Source organism: Triticum dicoccoides, chromosome 3B (assembly GCF_002162155.2).
Source record: "Triticum dicoccoides isolate Atlit2015 ecotype Zavitan chromosome 3B, WEW_v2.0, whole genome shotgun sequence".
NCBI lineage: Eukaryota > Viridiplantae > Streptophyta > Magnoliopsida > Poales > Poaceae > Triticum > Triticum dicoccoides.
In genome coordinates, this window is record NC_041385.1 from 370,003,982 (window position 1) to 370,022,282 (window position 18,301).

The following is an 18,301-nucleotide window of genomic DNA, read 5'->3' on the forward strand; positions in this document are numbered from 1 at the left end:
TGGCCTAGTGACGGCCTTAAGAAAACTGTGCCACTACTTCCAATCCCATGAGATCACGGTTGTCACCCGCTTCTCTTTGCAAAGGATACTCTGAAACCCTGAGGCTACTGGCAAAATAGTGGAGTGGGCATTGGAGTTATCCAGCTTTGGCTTAAAGATTGAAAGCACATCAACAATTCAGATTAGAGCACTGGCAGAGTTTATTGCAGAATGGACGCCAACCCCTGATAAAGAGATACTAGAGACAATTATTCCAGGTAAGGAAGCTCCCCAAGAATGGATCATGTATTTCGATGGTGCCTTCTCCCTACAAGGTGCAGGGACTAGCGTGCTTCTGGTTGCTCCCACTAAAGAGCACCTGAAGTATGTTGTCCAAATGCATATTCCCCGGGAGGAGGCAACCAACAATACTGTAGAGTATGAAGGGATCCTTGCCGGGCTTTGTTGGCGTTTTGGAAACGGGGGTCCCCAGACTTGCCTGCCTGCGGCCTGCAGCGTGGCTCAAGTGGTGGCTCAGTACGACCCGTCTTCATCAACCCAAACTCAGGACCCTCACGAGGGGCGAAGCCTCGCGGGGTGGCTGACGCAAGGCTTACTCAGGGGCGGCCTCACCAGGCTGGCTCGTGAGGAGGCGGAGAGATCAAGGCAGGGGTACCTCGTGAGGTACTCATGACGCAAGCCGTGATGATCGAGACCAGGCGGGCGCCAGCCTGCGCAGTGTCAGCGTATCCTCTTTGGTGCAAAGGGGGCAAGCACAGACGCGGAGTACCGAGGCATCAAGCAAAGGTTACCATTTCGGTGCAATGAGACCAAGACCAGCAGAGCGGCACGACGGAGGTCACCGTGGAGCCCAAGACAGCGTCATCGCCAGTGCCTTTGGCAGCCGAAGACCAACTTTAGTTAGGATAACTTCTACTAGATGTTCCCCTTCAAAATGGCCGTTGTTGGTCCCTTCCCGCTCAATATTTGGGGAGAGGACCAGGGCCTCTATATATAGAGATAGCCACCACGACAGAAGGCATCTAGAATCTCATCCAGAGGCGATCGAATTCACCCAAGGAGAACACCACACCACCTCAAGAACACCTCTCGCGAGGCTGTTCTTCCGCGGTACTGTTCATCACCAGCTCCTGAGGCAATCCACCACACCACACACTGGATTAGGGTATTACACCACAACAGTGGCTCGAACCAGTATAAACCTTGTGTCCCCTGTGTTGTTCATCGTGTAGCTTAGATTCACAGCGAGGCATTGGGATGTGGATCGGTAGGGGGAAGATTTTCGCACACACCCCAGAGTTAGAACCTTAAGGGTTTTGTCGGAACCAGATATCCGACATTTGGCGCGCGAGGTAGGGGTGCGCCAGAATCTTGCTTCCGCTGTCCCGCGTTCCATCATTCGTCGCATCCATGGCTGACGCTCGCCAAGCTCGCGCCGAGCGTCAGGCTGCTCTCGCCGCCCGCGTCGCCCAGACGGCTCCTGTCGGTGGGCCTCCCCGTCGTTCCCCGTCTCCTGCCGCCAACGCCGCCATCGGCCCGGCGGGGAACGAGCAGCAATCATCGTCGCTGTATCCCTCGGTGCGGTGGGAAGGCCGCACCGCCACTTCGTCACTAACTCTAGCTGGTTCGTCGTCTCACGCCCTTCATGCTCCCACGGACGCGCAGGCCGCGTTGCTCCTGGCACATGAGCTCCCGCACTACTACCCATTCGACAACCTCTACAAGGAGTGGCTCGCTCGCATCACCGAGCTTGTCAGCGCCGCAGGGGCTCTCTTGCGCCGCCCCTCTCACTGCCTCGCCCTCCGTCCTGCGTGGGTGATGCAGCTTAGGAGGTGCCTCCGCCACCTCCTCCCCAAGAAGGTGCCCTGGCTCCCAGGCGCGCGGCCCCTGGACGGGACCCGCTGCGTCCAGCGCCCGCGCGACAAGAAATGAGCTGTCAAGAAATCCCTCGGCCTCAAGAAGGCGCTCGCGTGCTCCCCGCTCCAGCACGTCAAGACCGCATCCCTGCGCAAGCGCGTCAGGACCCCGTGCTGTCCCTAGCGACGGCGCGTGGGAATCTCCAAGAGCAAGCCCCGTGCCTACAAAGGGCTCCAGTGGCCACCACAGGCTGCCGCGCCTTCGCCACCGAGCTACGTAGTGTCTCCTGGCCGTGCAAGTTCATGCCGATCTGCCTCCTCGCTACGACAGCACTGCCTACCCCGCGGAGTTCCTGTAGTTCTATGAGCTGGGCATCGAGGCGGCCAACAGAGACGAAAAGGTCATGGCGGATTGGTTCCCCATGGCGCTCAAGGATGGTGCCCGCACCTGGCTCCTGAACCTGCCTCCCGACACGATCTCTTTTTGGGACGAGATGCGCACCCACTTCATCGCCAACTTCCAGGGTACTCGCGGCCGCCCTCCAGTCGTGGGTGACCTGTGCCGCATCAAGCAGCAACCTGGAGAGATCCTGCAGAAGTACATCCATCACTTCAACAACGCTCGCCTCAAGATCCCCAAGGTGACTGAGGAGGCCATCATCACAGCATTCTCTGACGGCGTCCGCAACATGAAGATGAAGGAGGAGCTAGCTATCCACGAGGATCTGTGCACATCTCTGGAGCTGTTCAACCTGGCGACCAAGTGCGCAAGGGCTGAGGAGGGGCGCCTCTCCCTTCTCGAGCTTCCAGCTGCTGACCTAGAAGAGAAGAAAGCCAAGGCCAAGGACCTGAAGCGCAAGGGACCAGCTGTGCTCGCAGTAGAACCAGACACGGAGCACGACAGGGACCATCCAGAGTCGTCCAAGGGCAGCCGGTACTGCGTCTACCACGACCTCCACACCCACAACACGAACGAATGCCAAGAGCTCAGGGTTGTTTGAGAAGGACGCATCGGTCGACGCCCCGAGCGCAACGATCGGGGCTACGGTCGAGGAGGAGGAAGAGGTGGAGGACGATGGGACGAACGAGGCCCTCGCCAGGAGTGGCGTGATCAACCTCGCGAGAATTGCTGGTAGGACCAGCCTCACGAGGATCGCCCGCAGGGCAACACAGGCCTTCCTCCTCGGCCACCACCGCCAAGAAGGAATTATGACCATCACTAGGACGAGGGGGCTGGGGGCTTCCAGGAGCCACGTGCTATCGCTTGGATCTTGGGGGTGCCCAGGCCCCAACCTCTCAGCGCATCTTCAAGCAGTTTGCTCGCGAGGTGAACGCAGTCCTCCCCAAGCTCGAGGCCACGCACCCTATCAGTTGGTCCGCGTGCGCCATCACGTTTTGCTTAGTGGATCAACTCAAGTGTGCGGCTACAGCTGGCGTCATCCCAATGCTTTGTTCCCAGTCATCAGCAAGATGCAAGTCACCAGGACCCTCATCGATGGCAGCGCAGGGCTCAACGTCCTGTCTGTCAAGACGTTCAACAATCTCCAAGTGCTATATGATCAAGTTCAGCCGACCAAGCCTTTCCCAGGAGTCACTGACGGTTCCACCACTCCGATAGGGAAGGTTCACCTCCCTGTCACCTTCGGGCAGCGCAAGAACTACCGGACCGAGCTCATTGACTTCGATGTTGCCCACATACGCCTGCCATACAATGCCATCCTCGGGTATCCAGCCCTGGCCAAGTTCATGGCGGTGTCCCACCATGGTTACAATGTCCTCAAGATGCCGGGAAGCGGCGGAATGATCACAGTCCCCTGCGAAGAGAAGGATGCGGTGTGCTCTCTCGAGCGCGCCTTCCAAGTTGCATCAGTTGAAGACCCAAACAACAAGAGTGGGAACCCTCCAATGGCAGTTCTAAGAAGAAGAAGACATCACCCAGCTCAAGGCCTCAGGAGGTAGGCATCTCCGGAGGCGCCGCATCAGGATCTGCGCCCGTGCAATGGGTGCCTCCCTCCGTCGCACAGGAAGGCGCACCCAACACCCTCCTCGGGCAAGGCTCGGGGGCTCTCTCCTGGAGGGCCTCAGACTTTGCCAAGATCACGAGGGAGGCGCTCGGGCACCACTTGGAGGCGTGCTTTGTGGCACGTTTCCCTCAGGAGGGCACGGGGCAAGGAGGGCCCAACCCTCAAGAGTTCATCACCAATGTCACTCAGGAGCTGCAGGAATCAAGAGTCATGCCAGGCAACCGCCACCTGCCCGGCGTAGCTCCCCATCTAGGCGAGGATGGAGGGCTGCACGTCTGCATCGACTACCCAGGGCTCAACCGAGTCGCGTCTCAGGAGCGTTTCTGGCCTTCGCTAGTGGGACGCTGCGAGGGTTCGCCGCACAGCTACATTTGCATGCCTTTCGGCCTGCCAAACGCGGCTGCTGCTCACCAACGTCTTATGCGGAGCATTCTCGAAGCTCAGGAGGCCAGGCACCACGCGATCCTGGCAGAGATGGAGATGGTCCTCGAGGAGCCATCGGACCCCCAGAGCCTCCCGAGGCTCAGGGCGCCAGCGGCTCGTGAGGATCTGCCTCTTCACTGTGCATCATTAGCTACCCCAACACCCGCTCTGCAATGATATCAGGTGACATCTTTTGAGTTTCATTTCAGCTGGGAGCGCCCTCAGGGCTGCATTATTACCAGGTCGCGTTGGTCTGTCCCTGCGGCATGTATCCCTTTTGTTTATGTCTTTACTTCACCTTGTTGGGGTCGCCCCTCGGGCTGCATCATCCCCAAGCCGCTCGGGCCTGACCGAGTGGCATGTATCTTTCCTGCATCTATCTAAGTTCGTTTGACTTCATGCTTAACCTGCCTATGATTATCATCTCCAGCCACCGCGGCCCCTTTATTCTCCCTCATGCAAATCACTTGCATGTTAAAAGGGGGGCGCCTGAGCATCGCGACCCAGGGGCTCTTACTGGCTCTCCAGCCCTCACCCCCTGGCCTTGTCCACGGCACCGCGACCTGGCATACCAGCAACGGCTAAGCTTGCTCGAGGGCCAGGACCTGAGGACGTAGAGCATTTGCATCTAACCACCTTGCAGGAACACTCAGCCGCCAAGGCTCAAGATCAGGCGCAACCCGCCTTGAGGTAGGGCCTCGTGAGTCCCGCACTGGCTCATGGGCGCAAAGATACACCTCGTCTAACCCTATCATGCCGGCCACTTGTCAGGGCGAGGCTGTACACGCCCCGAGGGCTCCTCCCGGAGGGCCCCCCCTCCCACATACCAGTGGAAGCACCATGCTCCGTGCTGGCTGACGACACTGCAGAGGAGCGGCTATGCCCGTACAAATACGGAAGTGCTATGCTCCACGCTGGTGATAAACAACTGAGAGTAGCCCACGGCTGTATCAACCTCAGGGAGCCCAGAGCTCAGTGTTTGGCCTCATTGCAACGCCTCCCCCAGGAGCGCCACGCGAGGGGGCTGGACACGGGGGCTGCGCCCGGGTCACGCCCGAGCGCACCCCACCCAGCCAGGTCCCTTGGACCTGGTCGTCGCGCGCCTCTCCCCGTGCGGAGCCAAGGTATGAAGACCATTTGAGCGTCAAGGGGGACTCCTGAGCATCGCGACTCAGGAGCCTAACTGGTCACGTAGCCCCTCACCCCTTAGTTCCGAAAGGCTAACGGTGGTTGAGGTATGCGTGGGGCCGGGCCCTGCCAACATAGAATGATAGATCTACCCCTACACCCCCTCTCTATTTGCCGTTTGCGCGTCAAGGGGGACTCCTCAGCATTGCGACCCAGGAGCCTAACGTGCCACGTAGCCCCTCACTCCTTGGTCCCGTCCTAGTGATTCGGTCGGGGCTAGCGGCAGCTGAGGTATGCATGGGGCCTGGCCTTGCCGACGTAGAACACAAAGCAAATAGGAAGGAAACCACAAAATCTCACAAATTCAGAAGCAAATATTACAAACCATAAATTGTCCTCACGATACCAAACATAAGTTTAAACGCCTCCACGAGGCACAATGCATGTTGCAGGAGTTGAAACAGGAAAAGAAGCCGTGAGGAGATCACCCTTGAGTAGCGCCGTCGTTCGCCGGGAGCCCCGCCTCCGTGGTAGAGTTGCGTTTGTCAGCTCCAGCTCTCGAGGCCGCGGAACTAGCGGTACCTGCCTTGGGCGCAGTGGCGAAGGGGCGGAATTTCGCCAGCAAGGCCTCCGCTCGACCCTTCACGACCTCAGCAGTGGCGGCGAAGCGCTCGGGATCCACAGACTCCAGCAGATCGTCGAGGTTGGCGTCGGGGTTGCGAAGGTAGACGTGGCTGAGGATCCTTGTCAGCGCCGTAGAAGAAAGGACGCGAGCTTCAACCTCGGCCATCGGGACGATGCCGGTCACGACCTCCTCAAGCGCTTCGACTAGGAAGGGAAGCATCTTGGCGGGGCCGTCCGTGGCTCCGGCCAGCGGCTTCTCCAGACCATCATCGTAAAGCGACTTCAGAGCCTTGTGAGACCTCTCCTCGTAATCCGCGAAGGCCATGCGATTCTCGGCCAAGACCTTCACCTTGGTGTCCAGCTTAGTCCTCTCCGCCTTCAGCTTCTGCTCCAGAGTCCTTAGTCGGCTATGATCAGTGGTCAGTTCAGCGTCGCCGTCCCCGATGGCGGCCTCCCGAGCCTTCATTTCTCCCTCCTTCGCCTGGCGGTCACGGACCTCTTTGGCGAGCTCATCACGCAGGCCCTGCAGCTCGTCCTCCAGCACCTTTCAACGGCCCCGGACAGTTGAAGCATCCTTCAATGCCGTGTTGCGGGCGGCCATGGCCTGGGTGGTCACGTAGCCCCTCACCCCTTAGTTCCGAAAGGCTAACGGTGGTTGAGGTATGCGTGGGGCCGGGCCCTGCCAACGCAGAATGATAGATCTACCCCTACACCCCCTTCCTATTTGCCATTTGCGGGTCAAGGGGGACTCCTGAGCATCGCGACTCAGGAGCCTAACTTTCCACATAGCCCCTCACTCCTTGGTCCCGTCGTGGTGATTCGGTCGGGGCTAGCGGCGACTGAGGTATGCGCGGGGCCGGGCCCTGCCGACGTAGAACACAAAGCAAATAGGAAGGAAACCGCAAAATCTCACAAATTCAGAAGCAAATATTACAAACCATAAATTGTCCTCACGATACCAAACACAAGTTTAAACGCCTCCATGAGGCACAATGCATGTTGCAGGATTTGAAACAGGAAAAGAAGCCGCGAGGAGATCACCCTTGAGCAGCGCCGTCGTTCGCCAGGAGCCCCGCCTCCGTGGTAGAGTTACACTTGTCAGCTCTAGCTCTCGAGGCCGCGGAACTAGCGGTACCTGCCTTGGGCGCAGTGGCGAAGGGGCGGAACTTCGCCAGCAAGGCCTCCGCTCGACCCTTCACGGCCTCAGCAGCGGCGGCGAAGCGCTCAGGATCCACAGGCTCCAGCAGATCGTCGAGGTTGGCGTCGGGGTTGCGAAGGTAGACGTGGCTGAGGATCTTTGTTAGCGCCGTAGAAGAAAGGACGCGAGTTTCAACCTCGGCCATGGGGACGATGCCGGTCACGACCTCCTCAAGCGCTTCGACCAGGAAGGGAAGCAGCTTGGTGGGGCCGTCCGTGGCTCCGGCCAGCGGCTTCTCCAGACCATCATCGTAAAGCGACTTCAGAGCCTTGCGAGACCTCTCCTCGTAATCCGCGAAGGCCACGCGATCCTCGGCCAAGACCTTCGCCTTGGCGTCCATCTTAGTCCTCTCCGCCTTCAGCTTCTGCTCCAGAGTCCTTAGTCGGCTACGATCAGTGGTCAGTTCGGTGTCGCGGTCCCCGATGGCGGCCTCCCGAGCCTTCATTTCTCCCTCCTTCGCCTGGCGGTTGCGGACCTCTTTGGCAAGCTCATCACGCAGGCCCTGCAGCTCGTCCTCCAGCACCTTTCAACGACCCCGGACAGTTGAAGCATCCTTCAATGCCGCGTTGTGGGTGGCCATGTCCTGGGTGGCAACTTGCTTCTCCTCCTCGGAAGCCGCCACAGCCTGGCTCAGCACCGCTCGGATGGAGGTGTCAGAGCGAGCCCAGCCAGAGATCAGCTACAGGCGCCCGACCACCAGGCAGGGGTTGGCGACCCAGAGATCTTCTCACAACCGACCCAGCTCAGCGGCAGCATGGTCCAAGACGATGGAGGAGGCAAAGGAATCAGGAACCAGTGGAGCAGGAGGAGAAGACCGTAGCGTGATCAAGGCTCGGACCTCTTGAGCCTTGGCGACCTCAATGACAGCATCAAGCACAGGCGCCTCCAGAGTCAGCAGGGCCACAGGGGCTAGCACCCTGCCATAGCGCCCGTCTTGGCTTCGCGAGGACGACCGGGAAGGGGAGGTGCGAGCTCCACTGCCTCCCCTTCCCGCAGGCGAAGGCGCGGCCACGACAGATGAGCTTGCCCTAAGCGGAGCCACCGTGTGCCCCTTCGGCCTCTTCGCCGTAGGCGGCAGCCTACCCAAGCGACGAAAGATGTCAAGCCCTGACAGCAAAAACAAGAGCAAAGTAGAGTTCGAGTACTTACTAATCAGTCGCGGCGAGCTCTAATGGCCTCCTGCCAATTTAAAGCCCGAAAGCCTCTTGCGGGGCGCAGCCTCGGGAGGTCCAGCAGCAGAGGAGGGCGCACCAGAAGGGCTGGAGCTAGCTTTGAGCAGTGCCAGGGCCGGAATAGCCCCTCGGGAGATCAGCCCCGACCTGTCCTTCTTCGGGATCACAGGTGGGTCCTCTCCCCCTCGCCTGGCATCGGCCTCATCGTCATCCGGTAGGTCGCGGAGGATGTTAACCCTATGCCAAGGGGAAGTCTCCCTAGTCCCCTCAGTGGTCTCCTCTGAGTCGGGCTCCTCCTCTTCCTCGTCCTCCTCCTCTCCTCCGCGGGAATCATCGGAGGACAACTCCACCGTTGCCGTCGCCACCTGGCCCTCAGGAGGCACCCCCGGTACCAGACCGTTCCAATCAAAGGTGGGCATGGCGTCCACCACCTGCTCCCAGTCGTCGTGAAGGAACAAAGGGACAAGAGCGCCCTCCAGAACTTCCACATCCTCTCCAACCAGGAAGCGGAGAGCTGCGGTCAGATCTTCATCAGCTAGGGCCTCCAAGTTCAGGCGGAGATCGGTGTCCACATCCCCGAGCCTCCACAACAGGCACGAGTGCGCCTGAAGTGGAGCCACCCAATGCGCCAGGAACTCCCTCATGAGCATGGCCCCAGTCAGCTTCGCCGCCTTCATGTTGCTCGGCCTCAAGTCGGCGTTCATCTTCTCTAGTACCAGCTTTGCCCGTCGGTCGTCAAGCTTTGCACGGGACCACACCTCATCGGCCTGGGGCTGCCCCGTGGGCAGCACTAGCCGAGAGTTGATGCATCCGGCATCCAGCATAACCCACTTGCTCCGGAAGCCATCGGCCCTCTTCCCGGCCTTCGAGATCGCGCTGTATTTGGAGTACGCAACAAAGCTAGCGCACGCAGAGGTATGTGCGCCGGTGACTCGAAGGAAGAAGAAGCGGCGCAGCAAAGCCACGGAAGGTATCACCCCGACGTGCGCCTCATAGTAGTAGGCGAAAATCGACAGAAGGAGAAAAGAGTTGGGATGGAGATGCAGAGCCTGTAGCTTATAATGGCGGAGGACAACATAGAAGAACTCAGAGAAAGGAGGCACCGGGCTGGTGATGACGATGCTCATGAAGAAGGGGTAGAAGGTGCTCCCCTTGGCCTCCGGCTGGGCGGGGCCGGCTCAGAGCGCAGTCTCCCCCATCTCGCTGCCCCGCACCGCCGTCATCAGGCGCGTGAAGGCGAAATTCTTCTCCGTCATGTTGGTGGTATCTAGAGCTGGCGAGTAATAGGACGGCGTAGCCTCAGTCGCGGCCTTGTGGGGTGCCATTGCTCGCTGAAGGAAGAAGGATGAGGCGGATCTAGAGATTTCGGAAGCAGGAGAGCAAAAGCAAGAAAGGGGATCTGTAGCAAGGCGAATGAGAGCAATGAAGGTAAGCCTAACCCCTGCCAGCCTTTTGTCAGTCAGGCAGTTGTCGAGGCAGCATGGGGAAGCGGAGACGCCCACGTCCAATCAACCGCCACGCGGCGCCCCAGGCCGCAGGCTGTTGGTGCCCATGGCGCTCCGCACTTGCCCTTTCGCTTTGCTGCTAAGCCAAGTCCAAGCGCGCCTTGGGCCCGGGGGCTACCATCGGCGTTCTGGGAACGGGGGTCCCCAGACTTGCCTGCTTGCGGCCTGCGGCGTGGCTCAAGTGGTGGCCCAGTACGACCCATCTTCATCAACCCAAACTCAAGACCCTCGCGAGGGGCCAAGCCTCGCGGGGCGGATGATGCAAGGCTTCCTCAGGGGCGGCCTCACCAGGCAGGCTCGTGAGGAGGCGGAGAGATCAAGGCAGGGGTACCTCGCGACATGCTCATGATGCAAGCCATGACGATCGGGACCAGGCGGGCGCCAGCCTGCGTAGTGTCCTCGTTTCCTCTTTGGTGCAAAGGGGGCAAGCACAGGCGCGGAGTACCGAGGCTTTAAGCAAAGGTTACCATTTCGGTGCAATGAGACCAAGACCAGCAGAGCGGCAGGATGGAGCTCACCATGGAGCCCAATACGGCGTTATCGCCAGTGCCTTTGGAAGCCGAAGACCAACTTTTGTCAGCATAACTTGTACTAGATGTTCCCCTTCAAAATGGCCGTTGCTGGCTCCCTTCCTGCTCAATATTTGGGGAGAGGGCTAGGGACTCTATATATAGAGATAGCCACCACAATAGTAGGCATCTAGAATCTCATCCAGAGGCGATCGAATTCACCCAAGTAGAACACCACACCAGCTTAAGAACACATCTCGCGAGGTTGTTCTTCCTCTGTACTGTTCATCACCAGCCCCTGAGGCAATACACCACACCACACACTGGATTAGGTTATTACAACACAACGATGGACAGAACCAGTATAAACCTTGTGTCCCTTGTGTTGTTCATCGTGTAGCTTAGATTCACAGCGAGGCGTTGGGACGTGGATCGGTAGGGGGAAGATCTTCGCGCGCACCCCAGAGTTCGAACCTTAAGGGTTTTTCCAGAACCCGATATCCGACAGGCTCAGGATTGCCACAAAATTGGGGATCAAGAAGCTGATCATTCGAGGAGATTCACAACTTGTGGTGAGACAAGTCAACAAGGATTACGAAAGTCCATTTATGGAGGCATACGTTGAGGAAGTGAGAAGTCTGGAGGAGCGCTTTGACGGATTGCAAACAGAGCACGTACCCCGTGCGAAAAACAGCATTGCTGACCATCTGTCAAAGTGCACTGCGCAGAAGCTTCCTTCGAAACTAGGAACTTTTGTTCTCCATCTTACTCATCCCTCCGTATCCCCGGCAACAATGGCCCAAAAGAGGAGGAAAGTGAACTCCAGCAAGCCTCTCCTGGTAGAGCCTCTCAGGGCTCCCGTCAGAGAGTTTGACAGGAACAACCCCCCTTCAGCTGCTGAGCTACCCCCTCCCACCAGACCACCGGTCCTCATGGTCGAGGGGTGCACTCCCATGTAGGAGGAGGTGCCCGTAGTCCTCGTTGCCGAGCCCTAGGCTCCAACTTGGGCACAACACATAGTTCATTTCCTCCAAACCAAAGAACTACTCAAAGAGCAAGAAGAGGCTGAAAGAGCAGCCCGGAGGGCCAGTATGTATCAGTTTATCGATGACACACTATACATAAGAAGGCCCAACGGTGTGAAATTGAAGCGCATTTGTCGGGAAGAAGGAATGGAACTGCTAGCAGAAATACACAAAGGCATGTGCGGCTCCCACACTGGGTCAAGGGCTTTGGTTGGGAAAGCATTCTGACAAGGATTCTATTGGCCCATAGCCCTCCAAGATGCGGTCAAGCCAGTCAGCAAGTGTGAAGCCTACCAGTTCCATTCCAAGAACATCTATCTGCATGCCCAAGCTCTTTAGACAATCCCTTTGTCATGGCCGTTTTTGGTCTGGGGGCTCGACATCTCGACCCTTTCCACCGTCCTAACGGGGCTTTAAATTCTTGTTTTTTTGCAATCGACAAGTTTACAAAGTTTCCGGAAGTAGAAGCCATGAGAAAGGTGACTACTCAGTCAGCTATCAAGTTCTTGAAAGGATTGGTGTGCCGCTTCGGGCTCCCTGCCTGGATCGTCACTGACAACGACACCCAATTCAGGAGCCGCGCGAATCATGCGATATGTTCATGCCCTCGGAAGCAAGATCTCATTTGCTTCTATTGCGCATCCCAGAAGCAATGGGCAAGCTGAGAGGGTGAATAATGAAGTGTTGCGAGGTCTCAAGACAAGAACATTTGATAAGCTATAGAAGTGCGGCAGGTGATGGATTGATGAGCTGCCGGTGGTTCTTTGGTCCCTCAGAACGACACAAATCGAGCTACCAGGTAGACTCCCTTCTCCCTAGTCTATGGGGCAGAAGCAGTTATCCCCACGGAACTCATTTATGGGTCACCTCGAGTGCTTGCCTATGATGAAGTAGCACATGAACAACACCGGTGTGACGATGCTGTGCTTCTCGAGAAGAATCGTCTCCGGGCTGCTACGTGTGTTGCATGCTACCAACAAGCCCTGCATCCCTATCACAGCCGCAGGGTTCATTCCCGGTGTTTTGAGGAAGGCGACCTTGTCCTTAGGCGCGTTTAGTCCGCCAAGGGTACGAACAAGTTGACGCCGAAGTGGGAAGGCCCTTACGGGGTAGTAAGAGTCACCGGACCTGGCGCAGTCCGTCTGGAGACCGGAGATGGCATTCAATTGAAAACTCATGGAATGTTGAGCATCTTTGCAAGTTCTACCTGTAAGGTGCGGCTGTCGGGCCCTGCCTGGCAACCACCCTTTTGTAGACGCCTTGCCTCAGTAGCTTATAACCCCTTGTACAAAGCTAGATGCAGGCCCTGAGCAACAGAGAGATAAATGAGGCATTGGGGGGCCCCCGACAAGTTGCATGCATGCATAAGCATATCATGAGCATCACATGTTCATGTAGATAAGATCGCATATGGCATCATTTTCATCTGCATAAAATCCAGGCTCTTGCTGCGAATTGGTCCCCAAGAGGAGATGAGAAGACGAGCCTACATTATGATCTCCGGCAAGCCAAACATATAAGTTCTTTCTCTTATCCATACATGTTCTGTAAGTAAGGACTTGTGCATAAGAAAACCTCGCTGCCTTTCAAAACATAGGTGCTCCCATCCTTTCACTCAAATGCTACTTCGGTCAGGATGGTCACAGTGGCCTTTGACAAAAAAGGATTGGCAGGGGGCTGGTCCTTCTTCATGATTTGTGCTCGGTAGGCCTAACTCCGCGGCAACAAAACTGGGGGTACCAGCAGGATAGCCTGCCGGGGGAACTTGTTTACTTAAAAGTATAGAGGCATCCCCGGCAAGGACATATTACATGCACGAGTCCCCGGCAAGGTTTACCTTTTTCATTAATATGCTGATCAAACAAGTACGGACCTTACAGGACACAAACATAGATTAAAGAGATTACATAGTTTGAACTAAAATTTGGCAAGTGCCTATAGATTTAAGAATGAAAAAATATAAGTGCCCCTTGATGCACTTTCTTGTCCCTCTCCTCTTAGGCACTGCAGTAGGAGGTGAAGAGGGAAAAAGGGGTGCCTAGGCAGAAGCCCAGCCGGACCCTGTCGGGCTCTAGGAGAGGTAGCCCGGCAGAAGCAGGAGGGCGCGAACGAAGGTGGTGGTGAAGAGATCGGCGGGGACAACCCCTCGACTGCCACCACTAGGGCCAGCTGGACGCGGCAAGGCGAACGGAGCTATAGCCCACGAGGAAGCTTGTCGGGGTCTAGCTGGAGGAGCCACGAGGGGCATCACACCCACCCCTGCATCCAACTCCCCGACAAATCGCTTTGCCGAGAAACGGGTGCAGGTGCAGATGATGGTGCCGCCGCCTGATGGTGAAGGTGCGGCTGGTGTTCAGCTGGAGTCAGATTCGTTGTCCTCCCGGTCGACGTCATCGTCATCGCAGTCACTGTCGTCCTCGTCTCTATCGCCCGAGGAGGAGCTTTCGTCGCCGGTCGAGCTCTCCACACAGCACCCTCAGCGAGCACCCGAGCTCCCAAAAACCTTGACGGAAAGGAAACCGTCCTCCATTAACTTAAAATGGAGGACGTGCACTTCCAACAAGCTGTGGGCACAAGCAAAAGTATTCCAACCTTGTCAGAAGTACATGACATGAGGGGTGGGGAAATCTACATCCACATGTATGATTCCATTCCCACAACCCCTCATGTGCAGTCTCAACGCTCGCGGTTGCTCGAGCTCCATCGCCCTTGCAAATGGGGTAGGGAGGCGGAGACGACCGTGCGGAGGCTTATACAGCCTGATGACGAGCTCTAAAGGTTGATCTCCTACGTGGCCTTCCATTAGGGGAGGAGCGTCTGGCGTGGGCGCAATCAAGGCACCGCCCGGGCCTCCTCGGCCTCACACGCCACAACAACCTCGGTCGCGTCCCCTTCCGCCTCCTCTCACAGCGAGCCCTGCTCCCACATCTTCGGAAGGAGGAGGGAGGCGCTGTCGAGCAGAAGTTCTCATCGCCACTAGACTAACACAAGACCCCCGGCCTCTCACCATGATGAGCAAAGGCTATGGCAAAGAAGGAAGGAGGAGGAGGTGTAGGAAGCGTCTTGCCCTGCGTCCCCTTTTATAGGCAAGCAAGGGAAGTGGCCAGATTTTTTAGTGGAGGTTACCGCCCCGTTCGACTAATCCGGCTCCCCATCACCATTAACGGCTCGAAGAATCAAGGCCAACCCTCTGCTCCAATCCGCGGCGCCTGGCTTTCTGCCATGGCACCCATTCCCGTGCCCTCCGCATCCGCCACCGACCCTGCACGATGCATGCAGAACACATGGCAGAGGCGCTTGAAGCGGGAAGAATAATGGGATGGCAGTTACCGCCCCATGAACATGGGACGTGGGTACTCCGCAAAGCGTGGCCCATTATCTGCCCCACTACAACTGGCCTAGGCTCAGGTTAATGAAGAAGCAAAGAAGATCTCAACAGGGCGAGCCACTAATACGCTCTTGCCTGTGCACTGGTTAGGGCCTACCCCAACGACACCTGGCAGCGCATTCGGGCCAGGCCCGAGGGCTCCTATCGGTGCAACAAACCTTGGGTCCATTGCCCAGACTGTGCACAGCCCTACGGACAAGTTTACAGCATCCAAGACCAAACTGAGTACTAATGATTGGTCCTTTGAAGAACTAAAGTGCAGATCAAGAAGACCAAGTCAAGCTAGGGAAGCAAGATATCACTAAGGGAAAAACCTCCCTTGCCAGGCAGGCACACCTGGCGAGGTTGGGGTTGCCCCAAAAGCAAGCCTCCAGATCGTCCCGGCATGCCTGCCGGGGCTTGTGGAGGCAAATCACTCCACCGCACCACCAAACAGCGACGCAAGTCATCAATCGGTGCGGTGTCAAACCCCTAAGTGACTGAGTGGCTGCTTCCTGCCACATGGCAGCCACTTCCTACAGAAAACACCTCCATATGACACCCGTCCTGAGACGTGTCAAGCAAGCAGGCACGAAGCTGGCAAAACAAGCCTGGCAAGGGTTGCCGGGCAGGCTGTGATGTGACATTAAGCAGTGCATTTAATGCGCTTTATCCGCCTGCAAAGTTAGGTATGATAGCAGTGTTTGCTATCTAATCAGTATGTAAAGACTGGTTTGCCACTGTGATGACCCCTTTATCTATAAAAGGAGGCCCATGGCAACCGTAGAAAGGATTCGGACCCTCACACATTCATACGTGGGTAGCCACTCTCGCCCGAGGCAACCCTGCCAGGAAAGAGCGCCGCATTCTCCACCATTATCCACCATCAATCCACCAAAGCAGGAGTAGGGTTTTACGCCTCATGGCGGCCCGAACCTGGGTAAAACTGCCCATGTGATCTCTACCGTGCTATGTTACGCTTCTCCGCTCTTTGTACAACGTGCCCATCCCCCCGCCGAACCAAAAGGTGCTCATGGCCCCATAGGTGGCCGTGGTTTCCCATGACACATAGTCAAGGATGCCCCCATGGAGTACCAAGGGCTGGGGTATTACCTAATGAGCGACCTTGAAGGTGACCTAATGGAAGTGGCCAAGGAATCGGATCTCAGGATTAATCTGGCCAATCCATCATCAACACACCCATCTCAGGATAACGTCGTTAGGGCTTCGAGCCTGCGAATGAAGGGGATATAATTTTGCTCCCACCCACCTCCCTCATTGAGCATTGCCCAAGTAACTCAGGTCCCCCTAATTTCTAGGATCTAGTCTATATATAATAGTCACCTGACAAAACAGTCAGGCAATTCTGGGCCAGGTTCCTGTTCATTGAGAACAAGATACTAAACAACCATCACTCATATATATTAGCAACTTTTCAGCATAACTGCAAAGATGAAGGCAGCAAACACCCTTTCCTGGTGCCGCGTCCAAACATTCTCTAAATTATTGGATCTTGTGTCAAAATTCTGCACCATAGAGGATGTTGGCTGGTTCAAAAAGAGCAAGTAGGTTCAATCTGCATCGGGAGGATGAAGCATGTAAAGATAGCATGTTGGCAAGAGCACTCTTGTTGGCTCGTGTCAGTCAACCCATCTCGGAAAAGGAAAAACCTATCATAGGACCCAAGACTACCCATGACGGCCTGCTAGACAAGTCTTGCCCAATACACTCCATTCTGATCAACACCAGTCGCCCCACTCATAGTCTTCAAGATTGCTGGGTGGTGAAACAGGTGGCTAGGGGAGGTGAAGCTCTCCTCGAGAGGAAGTTCGAGCATAGGCATCCGACAACAACCTCAGACAAAGATGAGGTCCTGATGACTTACAAAACCTTCACTTCAAAATCCCAGAGGAAAAGAGCCCTTCGGGAGCTCAGCTCCATCCAACACATCGCGACCCTAGGCATGTGGCTAAATACGCCAATCACCTTCGAACAGCGGGACCAGCCGCCTTGGTCCTTGACCCAATTGTTAGTGGTTGTCGACTTCGGAAGGTTTGGATGGACGGAGGCAGCAGTTTAAACCACATCTACAAGGATACTCCAGACAAGATGTAAATCGATAGATCACGCATAGAATGTAGCTACACCTCCTTTAAAGGAATAATACCTGGCAGAGAGGCGTGTTGTGAAAGAAAAATCACCGTCGATGTGGTCTTTGGAACTCCTGAGAACTACCGATCCAAGGAGGTGACATTTCACATCATGCCCTTTCAAAGTGGTTACTACGCCCTCCTAGGGCATGATGCTTTCTCAAAATTCCATGAAATCTCGCATTACAGGTATATGAAGCTTAAGATGCCAGGCCCGAATGCGGTGATCACTGTAACACCCCAAGTGTTAAGCTACAGTGATCTCATGCTAATAATGCCATGTTATCGTGTTCTGCTAAGCCAAAATACCACTTGTCCAAAAACCAAGTTCAAATTCCAATTTGAAATGTCAGTCAAACTTTTGCATCTTCAAACATGCAAACAAAGTAGTTCTTAATATCGCAAATATTCACAAAGTATTTTTCATAATGAGACCAACCTCATTTGGATTCCAAAAATGCCACTGGATTTTAAAACATGCAACAACACTTTTTTTTAGCTCTTTTAAATGCCAGCATAATTCAAATGGATTCCTTTTGTCCCCAAACTTTTTGTGCCACCTAACAATATTGTGCTTCAATTATGTGCAAAGTTTCATAGTTAACAAAAATCATTTGGTAACAAAAATAAATAGAAAATAGTGTTGCAATGTTTAACAGGAAATAAAAAGAGAAAATGTCTAGCTAGTATTGTACTAGTGGGCTCTATGTCCAGCAGTGCCAAGGGCCCAGCCACCTCCACCCCCCCTTCATCCTCCTGCTACAGGGAGTCAGGGGAGCCGTGGTAGGCATCCCATAGTCGTGCCTGGCCATGTGCCGGCCATCGGACACCTCCCTGGCGCCCTTAAGACCGACGTCGTGGCCTCCCCCCGAACCCTAGCTGCTCCCCCTTCCCTTGCTCTTCCTCTCCCATTATAGTTGCTGCCCGCACCACCGTAGCCCGTCGTCGTCGATCTAGCGGCCAACACACTCCCCATCGCCTATGAAGATGTCGAGGAGGACCGCCACTGTCGACTTCGTCCATCCTGGGCATCAAATCATGTGGGGCCACCCCATACGCTCACCATCAAGCTCATTACTATCGCGTACATCGCCGTCGTTCGTCGTGTTTGCTGCTGCTCCGGTCCACCCCCGGCCACCCCGACCTCACTATCGGCATCACAGTGAGCTCCTTCTCCGTCTGACCCTCGCAACCCTGTCGATCCATCATGGTATACCCATGCCCACCCGAGACCATCATGGACGGGAGCTTCATCCAATGTGTGCCCGCGCTACTACTGCTTGTTGCGCTGCTGCCGATGCTCGATCCAACCGCGCCCCT